Source organism: Mytilus galloprovincialis, chromosome 9, assembly GCF_965363235.1.
Source record: "Mytilus galloprovincialis chromosome 9, xbMytGall1.hap1.1, whole genome shotgun sequence".
In the NCBI taxonomy this organism is placed as follows: domain Eukaryota; kingdom Metazoa; phylum Mollusca; class Bivalvia; order Mytilida; family Mytilidae; genus Mytilus; species Mytilus galloprovincialis.
In genome coordinates, this window is record NC_134846.1 from 56,146,591 (window position 1) to 56,159,073 (window position 12,483).

The window sequence follows — 12,483 nt, forward strand, 5'->3', positions numbered from 1 at the left end:
GAAGGCTTTGAAACTCCAAAAGATAAATCTTAACTTATCACGCTTATGTGAATTTTAATATGTTAGGAACAACGAAAATATAAGTAAAAAATTAATTATCATTGGTGTATTGCTTGTGAAAACCCGTGTTTTTCGAACGTGATAACAAAGTTTTGACACAGATAAATGTGTGAAGGTTAGGATTTTCTTTACCAAACGTGGTTGTACCAGTGGTAGTGGAGACCTGAGGTTTATACTAAACATTGACATTTTCCGAACAATCACGACAGCTAAGCAATAGTTCCTAACATCCAAACATTGCCGAATTGTCGAGTTCCTTGCTCGTGTCAATTTTCAAATGTAATTTTTACATTTCAAAATTTTCTAGTTGCATGCTGTTAAGTTCAGTTATTATCTCAAAATATTATCTGCTAATTTTAATAATACTTGAAATTCCTCAGTTTTAGTCAACATTTCATTCCGTGAAATGATTTCATGCATTTTCAACAAAGTAAAATCCCTGAACACAATAGTCAGTATATTGAATGCCTTAATATCAGAGGCAGTTAAGAAAATGTCAAAACTTTCCGACATTCTACAAAATGGAAGATGCAATTATTGTCGAAAAAAATTATTATGACAATAATGGTAACACATCATAAAGGACAGTGAGATCAGAATATCGCATTCACTATTCATCTCTTCTTACTTTATCGCTTCTCATTTTCAGCAGTAACAATGCCTCTACCACATCGTAAAACGTTTACATATCTCAATGTATACATGTAAAACACTACGGACTGCGTTAATATGAGTATCTTCAAAATCTAAAGTCATAATAGTCATATAATTCTTAACCAGGTTCAATCCACAATTTTCTACATAGGAAAGTGCCTGTACCAAGTCGGGAATATGACAGTTGTTATCCATTCGTTTAATGTGTTTGTGCTTTAGATTTTGCCATTTGATTAGGGACTTTCCGTTTTGAATTTTCCTCAGAGTTCAGTATTTTTGTGATTTTACTTTTTATACCAATTGCATCTATTCCCGATTGCGACATTTTGACTGAGTTTCTTATTGCATGCATAAGCATATCCCGTCGAATCGACCAGTCCCGCTCCTTTTGGAGCTTTACTTCTCAATTTAGGAGATTTGTGTACTGGTAAACTACTGTTGATTAATTCGGTATCAAATCACCACAATGCATGGGAAAGGAATTCATTCGTTTAACATAATAAAAAATAAAGACAAAAACAAAATCTTTGCGCGAAAAAGTTGATAAACACAAAAAGTTAAACAAAAGAGTCATTGGGAAATACAACAAAATTAATCCAGATAAAACAGTGACGTCTAAATAATTAAAATCCGATACTCTTACGAAAACAAGAAGATGCGGAATGATTGCCAATGAGACCATTTCACAAGACGCCAAATAGTCTTATATAGGCTCCGATACTCTTATACGATAACAAGTAGATATGGAATGCCAATTATACCATATCCACCATATATCAAGTTGTTTAATTACGCCTCCTCTGATAATTTAATACGAAAACAAGTAGATGTGGAATGATTGCCAATTAGACAATATCCACCATACATCAATTAATCTTCTATAGCCTTTATCTAACTGCTTATGACAAAACATTGCTATTAGTTTTGTGGACTTATGCTCATTAAATTATTCGATTGATGTGTGTGAGCTTTTGATTTTGCCATTTGGTAAAGGCTTTCCGATTTGAGTTTTCATAAGAGTTCAGTATTTTGGTTATCTTACTTTTTTTTATAATTCTTCAACAATATTTTAAACGGTGACTAATAAAGTAAAGGATATACATTTGACGTTCCAGATCCAATGTAGACACGATTCAGACTGCACGTCAGATGAATGTTGTTACTATCACGAAGGACCTATTGTATTAAGTAAGAAAAGACAGGCCTTATTACCTTTCTCTGGTATTTTCAAGGTAAGTTTGAATACTCTGTTATTACTTATATATATTTTTTTTAACAAATAACACTAGAGAAGTCTACTGTTGACTCAGAGTTAAATTTTTGAGATCGAATTATTATCAGCATCTGTGAAAAAACTAGTCTTCCCGATAAGTTAGATGGCACAATGCTATGCAATTTAGAGAATGAAGAAAATTAAAACCCTACCACAAGGCTGACAGCGTCATTTAGTTTTCAATCTACTCGACTAGATATGAGTAGACGGTACATTTGCGTTATTTTGACTATCCAAAAAAGGTAATAATAAATTAAGCATAATCCTTGCAGACCTAAGCTATGTGTACGTGACAAATATAAAATTCATTGTTTATTATTGATTACATAATTACTTTCATTATGTTAATATAAATTTAAGGTGGATGGTGTGAACAATACAAAACAGAAGGCCAGTCATGCGGCGTCATTGATAAGATGAACGGTCACTGTGAATGCAAACCAGGTCTGACTTGTACTCCAGTTCATAAACGATATCAAGACTACGGGGAATGCATGTAATTTGTTTCAAACAATAACCAATAAATAATAAATTATGATTGTCGACATTTTTTGTCAAATTCCAATAAACATCATCTTCAAGAAATTTATCATGAATACATTTGCATATTTTTTCCAACGGTATCACTCGTATTGGCAATAAAAAATGAAAGCAACACGTCCGAAGCGCTTTTGGTCAACTGTTTAAATAAGAAAAAATTGTGAAGGAATTCTGAAAGGAAAGAGGGAGAGGGTCATTTATTCTTTGCATGTTTTACGGCATCTTGTTATTGGTCAGCGTTCACTCAATTAATACGATATTTGAGTTCTTATCCAAAGTCATGAGTCTTTAGTGGTTGTCGTTTGTTGATTGTGTTACATATTTGTTTTTCGTTCAGTATTTTGTACATAAATAAGGCCGTTAGTTTTCTCGTTTGAATTGTTACATTTGCCATTTCGGTTCTTTTATAGCTGACTATGCGATGTGGGCTTCGTTCATTGCTTCATTGCTTGCAAGGAAGCTTTAAAGCGATGGGTTGATAGCAGTACATTAAAATTCATCCCATTGAAGATTTTACGGAAAAAGGAGAACACAAAAATTGAATATATGTGCAAAAAACCTGTGATAAACCCCGGGATTTGGTTGGGTTTCGTCAAGCTATACCTTTGGTAGTGTTTTGCAGGCTGTTGTTTTTCTCTTCGACGTTTGTATTCTTTTGTCATGATATTGTCAATTTGTGAAGTAACTTCTTTCTCAGGTTAAAGTCACGACTAAGACAACTTGAAGTACATATAAGCAACGGTAGCTTATCTATTTATAGTGACTAGTGTAATTACATTAATGTTTTCGACTAAAACTATTTATCATAGTGACTTGTGTAATTACAGTTATATGTCAATTAACATAATAAATCATAATATATACATATACAGCCGACTCAATTGATTTATGAGTCACCTAAATATTACATATGCTCATTATGATTGCATTCTCCTTAAATTATAGCTACGCTAAGATTCTGTCATAAAGCGGGATTCAGTGTCCAATTGACAATTGATTTTTTTTCCAATAACTATTTTAAATAAAGGAGATTTACACAAAAGAACATATTTCGCAGTAAACCTGTTTTTTTTTAATATCACACTAATAAAATAAAAACTAACACGGATAAATATGTCAAAGAGACAACGATCCAACCAAATAGCAGAAAACAGTTAAAGGCCACAGATGAGGCTTCAACACAGCAAACGAATCCCACTGTTACTGAGAAAAAATAAACTGGTGAAATTCATTGCATGTAATAAAGAATCAATCCGTTTCGTGGAAAGGATTGATATGACCGACGACGTGAAGTCAATCGAAATTTTGAATCGACTCGGGCAGTAAAAGCGAAAGATATGAGTTCGTTCAGAACAAGATCAAGTATGTCAATGATAAGGGCATAACTGATAAATTAAATGGTTTCACGACGGTGTCTAAACAGAACGACATTTGTTTTTGTGTCTTTGTTTATGTTTTCATTAAGAGAAAATAAATAAAACTAGAATTACCATTGCAAGCAATAGTGGATGTCAACCTTCCCCTATTGCCACTAAGCGGCAGCCATTTCAAAACAATTTGACAGTAAATGCAGACCTATGAATTGCGATAGATCTTTCTGTAAATTTTCTTTTCAGTACATTTAGAGCATTGTTTAAAGTTTCACATTTCTGCTGTTTCCATGGCAATGGCAGCCATTTTGAAAATTCCAAAGTCAAAAGTCACATGCCAGTTAACAATAATATTAAGTTTCATTAAGTTTGGAGCATTTTGAAAATATTTGACATTTTTGCAGTTTCCATGGCAACAGTGGCCATTTTGGAAATTCCAACTTCAAAAGTCTCATGCAGACTTGACAGTCAACAATTATTTTAAGTTTCATCAATTTTAGAGCATTTTGAAATTTTTGAAATTTTTGACATTTTGGCTGGTTTCTATGGTAACAGAGACCATTCAAAAATTTTAATGACAGATGCCACATTGGAACAATGGATTTGACCTACCATTTTAAGAAAGTAAATGCCACTTTAAGATTTTTGAAGCATTTTGACCATATTTGCCATGTTTCCATGGTAACGGCAGTCATTTTCGAAATTCCAAAGCCAAATTGCACATCTATCAAAGTTGCTCATCTTTACTGTGAAATTTCATGAAATTTGAAGCATTTTGATATTTTGGAAATTTTTTGTGTAGTTTCCATGGCAACATTGTAGTTTCAATGATTGCCAACAATCACTCAAATCCAGTATATAGTGGGCACCTACATTGTATCAAAATATAATGATTCTAAGTTAAAGCATCTCCAAAGAATTCACCAAAACCAAAAAGGGAATTTTTTAACATTTGTTCAATTTCCATAGAACGACAGCCATTGTTTAGTTCCAAAGTTGCACTGCAAAGGTTCCTTGTTATAGTGAACCATCATTCAGATTGGTTTCTTTGGCTCTGAGAAAGCGGGCGGACAAAATTAGGTGGAAGAAAAATAACAATAATGGGGAAAAGGAAACAGAGGAAAAGCAATATGTCACCCGACCTTGTCGATTGGGTAACATAATAATACCCAAGATTTCTTTACTAAGGCGATTATACAAATATACATGATTAGCTTGACATGCCACTATGAAATATTTGTTATTAATTGATAATATGGACACAGTATTGACTATAACTATGAACACGGTATATTTTATCAATCACAGTGTTAATGTATAAGACGAATCTCGCAATTCATAGCTATAGCTGCTCATTAACCTTTTGTTTGAGTTTGAACGCATGTAGCAGGCAATCCCTTCCGTTTTTGAAATGATGTATGTGTGCTGACAACAGTACAAGTCAGGCCAGGTCCGCACTCACAATGACCATTCATCTTAGCAATGCCACTGCACGATTGACCTTCAGTTTTGTACTTTTCACACCAACCACCTGAATTCATAAAAAGTAAAATAAAAATTAAAAATTCAGTTATAAAGGAAACTAGTGACTTTAGTTTTATGTCTTCTGTCTTTATGCTCGACAATGTTTTGTGTACCGCTCCTATCTTCTGATACAAACTATGTTTTACATTTGTTTTTACAGTTTGTTCTTGTATTCGTATGTTTAACTGTAAGACCAAAGTCTTATATCTACATAGTGAATGTCAAGCGCTGAAGATAATGTTTAACCCCACCAAACCATTTATGTACCTGTCCTAAGTCAGGAGGTTGTACATGGGTGTTGTCAATGGTTTCTAATTAATAATTTATTTTAAATTGTTTTGTCAGAAATCAAAGCCGTTTGAATTCTTTCTTATTTGAGCATTTCGATATCTTAAATGACTGACTATCCGATATAAATACTCATCGTTATAGGCCTTACGGTGAAATAAAGTAACCCACGTCAATTGATTACTGGTTGATAATTGCGTAAATGACAATCATATCACATCTCCATTATTTAATGTTGATCTCATTACAAATTATATACAGGTTTACGTTAAAAAGCACGTATGTGTCTAATATAAACACGTCTTCTAAGATTTGTGAGGTTGAGTTTGAACACTAAATACCAAAACTATCTGATAATGTATAGAAAATGTATATTGAAATGGAAATCGGTTCTCTTATAGGGATAATGCTTCCATAAAAACTTCTTTATTTGTAATGAAATTTAGTAGATGTAAATTTGTTTTCATCTTTCCCGTTGGTGTCTCCGGGCTCCCTTAAAGAAATATTTTAAATGTATTTGTGTGATATGCATAGATCTGTGTTTATTTAAGTGAAACAAATATTGGTTCCTTTGGAATCTGGAAAGCTTCTTCAAACACGCAAAAGGAAAGAAAGAAGTAGATCATCAAAACAATTATTTGTTTGCGTATATTTCGTGAGTAAATCTTTCCAAAATCCAAGAATGACAATGACACAATTTGTAATTTTGATTAGGTATCAGATGAATAAATTTCATTGGTATAACTGGAGAATAAGTATGATATATTGACCATTACTGAAATTACCTTCATAATTCACAAAAAAAGTAATTACTGTATTAAAAATCAGAAATACTTGAATACGACAATAAAGGATAACAATCCTATAGACCAGACCAATTGACTCTCCGAAAAGTTTCCAATGAAAGAAGCATAACATACAGCATGTCAATGAAAATTATGAATTTTGTGTGTGATAATTAAAAATACATTTTAACAAATTTAATCTAACCAATTTTTCAGTTTGATTTCTATTTTTTTAATGAAGAGACCAATGGTATCTGTTATTGAGTAACCGAACTGTAGATATGAAATCTATAAAGAACAGAATGTTATATCTATTTTGAAAAATAGATAAAAACTATTGATATACAATTGTCATATTTTCATGTCATTAAATTGTTACAATGAAATAAAACTGTTATTGCCATTCAAACTCTTCTACAGAAGTCACAGTTGGGACGAAACACCCTTTTTTAATACACTGTAAAATAGATGATAAAGCAACTGATATATATTATGGTTAGTGTGATTTTCAAAAAGCATTTTATGAGAAAGATTTACTGACCTTGAATCATACTAGAGAAAGGTAATATGGACTCTCTTTTCTTGCTAACAACAATTGGCCCTTCGTGATAATAGCAACACTCGTCTGAACCACATTCCGTATCATGTCTACATTGAACCTGAAACATAAAAAAAAATGAGCCTCTTCCCACATACTATCTTATCAGCTTTGATAAAAAAAAATTGTTTTCGTTTTTGCAAATGTTGTTGATTTAATTTCTTTTTTTTTGGTTTAGCCTTCCAACAATTTTTATTTCGAAAGCCACAGATCAGTTTATAATGTAGACGAAACGGGTGTCAAGCGTACAAGATTATAAACCTAGTACCTGTGATGAAGTTTAATAGCCACTAGGTCGATGCCACTGCTGAATGACGTTTCGTCACCGAGGTAATCACCACATAATTATTCAGCACTATTGTGTTGACATGAGATATCATTGATATATTAATTTTCTCTAAACTGTATATAAAATGTAAAATTGTTCAAAATACTCAGCTTTTTCTATTCCTGTCATTGACGGCATTATCAATATTTAGTACAATATTTCTTTCAGCAATCTGGATTTTTTTTTTTTTTTTTAATAAAATAATGTCTTTATTGCACTTTTCTTTGCTGTTGTAACAAATTACTCGACCTACAGCAGTTGGCCGAGTATCCCTGTGAATTAGTCACTGGATAACCAGGGAATTTATTCAGTGAATTAATATATAAGATCGTAGTTTGTTAGTTTTACAGTTCATGGTTATTACATACATTTTACAAACTATATTGTTTCATAATTACGGAAAGTGTACAGTTTTGTCCGGTTTTGTTTCTAAAGATTAAAACTTTATGATCGTTGACCTTTAACCTTATTGATGAAAACCGTTGAAGCTTGTTGATCAATTGTCCGGATTAATTTATATGTTTTATTGATACACACGAACAACTTAAACTTTAGTTAAAAATTACATGTGGTAAGTTTCGACGTTGTAGTTGGAAATTCATTTGATTAAGTGATAAAGTGTGTATAAAAGTATTTTGAGACAAAATTCTGTACATTTTCACAAAGCATGCTGTTTTGGTATATTACCACGTGCTCAGATATATTGTCAACTTTTGCTACACAAATTCTATACATAAAAAAAATATTGTATCTAGCTATTCATGATCATATGTATCTTTTTACATCATTTAAAAATTTGCTGTTTTTAGCATTAATATATATGTTAATTTCGTATGTGTTTAAAAATTCATTTCTGAAAACTGTATAAGCGTCTATGTCTTTTTGTTTATAATTTGATATATGAGTGCTTTTATGAATTGAATATAATAAGACAGTAAGGAAGAGATTTATATCATTATACATAGGATCATGTATTTTATAGCCCAGTACTAAAGTTTTAAAATTAAAAATATGTGACCCAATTTTGATTTTGCTTACAAGTACATATATTTTCTTCCAAAATTCATGAAAGAATTGACATTTGAGAAAAAAGTGTTCGTAATCTTCAGACACATTACACAAGTCACACATACTTGTTTCTTGTATGTGCCATTGTAGTAATAATTGTTTACATGGTAGGATGAAATGGAGTAATTTCCATCTTAACATTTTATATTTGTTATTAATTAAATAGGTAAAAGTAAATTGAAGCACATTATTTATTGGAGTGATTGATTCTAGATTGAAGATGTTTTTCCATTTGGAGAACCCTAGTGGTCTCTCCTCATTTTTGTTATTTAAACAGTTATATATATCTTTGGATGACATGTTTTCAATTAGTTCTGTTTTTTTGTTAACAATCAAGGACAAGTTTAATTTTGTTTTTACAGAAGTTTTCAAAGATTTGTCAGATTTTAATGTACTAACCCATTCTTTTGGAATACAATTTTTCAATTTTAAAAGTTCTGAGATCCAATTGGTTTTTTAGGTTAGTTTCTCCAATATAAGTTTTTGTGATATGTGCCCTTTTTGGTCAATTATATCATTAATGAAAATAATACCATCTTTTATCCAATTTGGGTAAACTAAACATTTTCCTTTAAATTTTATATTTTTATTACCCCACAACATTTGCTGCCTAATATTTCTAAAATTTATGATAGGTGTATTACTTGTTGGTGTATTATATGCTTCATACCAGCTCTTTAATATGTTCAAGTAAAATGTGGGTAGAACATTACTTAAATTAGGTAATGATTTTATGTTGTCAGGCATCATATGAAATATAAGGTTGTTTTTACCAAATTTATTGAAATAATATGTTGGAATGACTTTCCAATTAGCAAATTCTTTTGCCGTTAATCGTTTAACCCATGAAATATTTAGTGCATTTAAGAAGCAATCAATGTCTGTCATTTTTAGACCTCCATTTGTGTAATCTTTGGTAAGTGTTGAACGTTTTACCTTTTCTTGTTTATTATTCCATATAAAATTATAAACAAGTTTTTTAAAATCTTTTATGTACATTTGGGGTATTGAAACAACCGAAGCCAAAAAAGTAAGATTAGGTAAAATAAGCGACTTAACAACTGTTATTCGTCCTATCATGGTTAAATTTCTTTTTTCCCAATCAAGTATTAATTTTTTTGTCTGTTTCATTGTTTTTTCAATATTTAATTTGTCACATTCACTGTTATCTAATCCAAAGTAAACACCTAGACTTTTAATTGGTTCTTTGCTCCAGTGTATATTTTCAATTTTTTCTTTACAATGTTTAAGTCTACCTAACCATATACCTTCTGTTTTAGATTTATTCAGTTTCAAACCAGAAAGTGTTTCAAATATTTCTATTAGGTTAAATGCTTGGTGTATTTCATTTTTTGAACTGAGAAAGAGTGTTGTGTCATCAGCCAATTGGGAAATTTTTAAACTGTGCGTTTTTTCATCAAGTTTAATTTGAAACCCTTTAATGTTTGAATCTTGTCTTACTCTACAGGCCAGGATTTCAACTGCCATAACAAAAATAAGAGAACTTAACGGACATCCTTGTTTTATACCACGGTGAAGACTGTAGGTTTCTGAAATCCAGCCGTTATTAGACAGGCATCCTTTAGTATCATTGTATAACGTTTTAACCCATTTTAAGAAGGAGTGTGGTATTCCAAATTTTAGTAGAGATTCATACATGAAGGGCCATTCTAAAGAATCAAAGGCTTTGGAAAAGTCTATGAACAATAAAACCCCATCTATATTAAATTTTTCTGAGTAGTCTATAATATCTTGAATCTGGCGAATGTTAAAACCTATGTACCGATTTTTTATATATCCATTCTGATCGCTATGAATAATTTTGGACAACACCATCTTTAATCTTTGCGCTAAGGCATAGGCCATAAGCTTAGTGTCTACATTTAATAAAGTGATTGGCCTGTAGTTATCTAATGATAATGGATCATTTTTTTTATATAATAAGGAGATAACACCTATTTTTTGGAGAGTTGTCATTTCTTCTTTTTCATAACATGTATTAAATACTTTCACTGCAGATTCTTTTAGGTATGACCAAAATGTTCGATAAAATTCTACACTGAGACCATCTAGTCCAGGGGATTTATTTAGTTTCATGTTAAATATAGCATTTGTACATTCTTCTAATGTTAGGTTGCCCCCCAATAGTTCACTGTCACTATTGGATAGTGAGTGATCTATCTTTGTTTGACTTATATAATTTTTTATTTCTGAAGGGTCCGGTTTAGTACTTTTATACAAATTTTGGTAGTAATTTTTCCCTAGAATAAGAATATCCGACGCGTCTGTAACAATATTACCATGGTCATTTCTAAGGGCGGAAATGGTTTTCTTGGTTTGTCTTGATTTTTCAAGACCCAAAAAATATTTTGTGTTTTTTTCCCCTTCCTCTGCCCATCTGACTCGGGATCTAATTTGTGCACCTCTAGTTTCTTTTACATATAAATTTTGTAAATTGTTTTCTACATTATTTATTTCTTTTTTAAGATGTTGAGAATTACTTGATTTTTCATTTAAGAATTTTAACTTATTTTCTAAATGTTTAATTTCATTTTTACTTTCAGCAGCCTTTTGTTTGCAGTATGCAATGGTTACCTCCCTTACTTCAGTTTTGAAAATGTCCCAATCTGGATTTTAAAGACTTTAAATTTGTAGTTGATTTAGTTTTTCGACTGTTTTATTTGCGAGCGCAACGAATGAGTCCTATGTAGACGAAACGCGAGTTTGACGTATATAAGTAACAAGTAAGTAGAAGCCTGGTATAATATGTGAATTGATAATTTTTTTTCTGACAGAAACAAATTAAACTTCAATTGCAGATATCCTTCATTAAAAATTAAAGTTTAAAAAATGAAAAATGTCATTATAAACTTTGAACGCTTATGCATGTGGGAAAATATTCTTTCGTGGCTTGATTTGAGAATGTATACTATAATTAATTAAAAAACTTGCTTAAAAGATATAATCATTTCCGTCTAGATTATTTTCAGAGTGAAATTATCAACCCTAGTTACATATAGAACTGCCGAAGAGTATATACACATACTAATATAATATAATGATGATATCGCTTAAGAAAAAGAAAAGGAAAACAAATGTAGTAAACTTAAAAGTTTTTCTAAAAAAATAATTTCCGTATATACTTGTATTTTTTGGGAAAAATATTTCTAAAACGACTTTCATTGGAATCATCGAAAATTTCATTTCTTGTAATTCTTTTTGGATAAGAACTTCAATATTTCTAAGGTAAATAAGGTAAATATCTTTACCTTTACTGAAGAAACGATTGAAATAGAAACCACTAAGAATACACATATTTCCTTTAACATCGTGATTTACCAACCGTTAAAACGGACGATATAATATTACTGTGCCACTATTATGAAGTCACAATCCCTCTTATGTTCACTTTTAAAGATAAGATATCATGCCTTATACATTATAACGGATTCAAGCATTTCTGATTAGAATATTTACATTGAAATGAATCTTGTGTCCGGAGCGTATCTTTTTTTTTGACAGGTTACCTACTCTGTTGTAGGAAATTCTAGTAATCGTAAAGAAAGAGCGACTCAAAGAAGTAGAATCAAGCAAACAATCGAAGCAATATCTGCTTTTTGTTTTATACTTGACAAAACCATATCGTGGCTTACAACTAGAAAAAAACATTGAGGGTCGGTTGATAACAAAACTTTACGACACAAGAGATGATTTCAGCTTTTTAATTGTGAATTTTCCTATTCTATGTACAGCCTTCTAGCAGTGAATGCATACGATATATATACATTTCCCAGTTGATGCGATAATCCAGGGTTTGATTTTCTAACTTGATTTTCTTGATTGATGATTGCTGCTCACGATGCAGTTCCTTAAGTACGTTATGACTAATCCCAATTCCTGTAAATTCTAAGGCAGTTTGACAAACTTATTAGCTATTAATTTTCCAAAATATTTTTCACCCATTTGCTCAACATGTGTTATATTTATATGATAAT

The 12,483-nt window shown here is 31.1% G+C and overlaps 1 long non-coding RNA gene across 1 annotated transcript; it reads right to left on the minus strand.

Moving 5' to 3' along the window:
* Positions 1 to 5,300: 5,300 nt before the first annotated feature.
* Positions 5,301 to 11,914, minus strand: LOC143045372 (uncharacterized). The gene is made up of 3 exons (XR_012968939.1): positions 11,758 to 11,914; positions 7,036 to 7,153; positions 5,301 to 5,428 (listed from the first exon to the last, which is right to left on the minus strand). It is a non-coding gene; the product is annotated as an uncharacterized LOC143045372 (long non-coding RNA).
* Between the last annotated feature and the right edge of the window lie 569 nt (positions 11,915 to 12,483).